The 1,474-nt window shown below is 23.3% G+C and overlaps 1 protein-coding gene across 1 annotated transcript in view; it reads left to right on the forward strand.

The window, feature by feature from the left end:
* LOC111691207 (periodic tryptophan protein 2 homolog) overlaps positions 1 to 1,474 on the forward strand; it is a 3,622-nt gene that overhangs the window by 413 nt on the left and 1,735 nt on the right. The gene's annotated exons all lie outside the window — the stretch shown is intronic.

The raw sequence follows: 1,474 nt of genomic DNA on the forward strand, positions 1-1,474 counted from the left end.
TTCAGTTCTAGTTCAGTTCTAGTTCAGTTCTAGTTCAGTTCTAGTTCAGTTCTAGTTCAGTTCTGGTTCAGTTCTAGTTCAGTTCTAGTTCAGTTCTAGTACAGTTCTGGTTTAGTTCTTGCTCAGATCTAGTTCCGTTGTAGTTCAGTTCTAGTTTAATTGTAGTACAATTCTAGTTCAGTTCTAGAGAATACTATTGTATTCTTTAGTTTTTTTTTTCGTTGTATATAGTCCACATTTTTGTCTATAAATAAAACTACTTTTCCTTATTGAAAATCATTTGACAAAATTTACTTTATTGAAATTAAAATAAATTTCGCTTTCTCTTTTACTTTATATACATACATTTAGTTCGTTAAACAATATATTGTTTAGTTAGTTCGTTTGATAAATTTATTTTGCTGAAAATCATTCACACACACACACATTTTTCTAGATTTTTAACTTAATAATAATAATTATTATTATTTTTTAATTCAAATTAAAAGCATTTGCTAGTTAATACTAGTAAAAATAGTTTTTAATTGATAATTTGATTATCATATCATTTATTTTCATAACAATTAGTTAAACCAAAAAAATATATAATAAAGAAGCTTTTAAGGCTTTAGGCATTTTGGTTTTGTTTTTTTTTTGTTTGTTCTATAAATTGTTAACTAACTACTAGTAAGGTTAAGTTTTTTTTGGGGGAGAGGGTTAATAAGTGCTTAAGATTGGTTTTCTTTTAAGGACATTTATTTAAAGTTTTCTTTTAGAAGTGTTTAGTTGGGTTAATTATAATAGTTATTTTGTTGTTTTGTTAGTCGATTGTACATTAGCTAAGATAATATTTTATTATTTTACATTTTACACTTAAAAACTAAAATATGATTACAAAAGTACTTATGCAAAAATTTGTTAAATAACTTTTAGATTTTAGTTTGTATTTTATGTTAAATTAACAAGTGATTATTAAGAATATTGTTCACATTGTTAAAATATTTAGTTAATTTCACCTTGTTATAATAATGTGCGTTTAATTTGCAAAAAAGCTATAAAAAATATGTTTTCTTAAATATTCTATAATATTATTATATATTTTTTTGTAGTTTTATACAATTTATTGTTTTTTTATATATATTAAGAAGCACCAAATTTCTAGTTATTTCAAGTTATAGTGTTTAACATTAAACATTTAAAAATGTTAATTTTGTTGTTGTTGTTGTTGCATTTCACAGTTGGTGATGAGGTGTATAATTGTACTTATTTATTTAAGAACAAAATCTGTTTGAAATTTTGAACAGAAATTTTTAAATTTCATTGAAAATTTTGAAATACCGTTTATATTGGGACTCAATCTAATAATGGGTGGTTTATGGATCGCAACGAAAAGATGACTTCAATTGAAGCAACTTTTCTATAGAAAAGATGACTTCAATTGAAGCAACTTTTCTATAGAAAAGATGACTTCAATTGAAGCAACTTTTCTATAGAA

The sequence above is a fragment of the Lucilia cuprina genome, chromosome 6 (genome assembly GCF_022045245.1).
Source record: "Lucilia cuprina isolate Lc7/37 chromosome 6, ASM2204524v1, whole genome shotgun sequence".
NCBI lineage: Eukaryota > Metazoa > Arthropoda > Insecta > Diptera > Calliphoridae > Lucilia > Lucilia cuprina.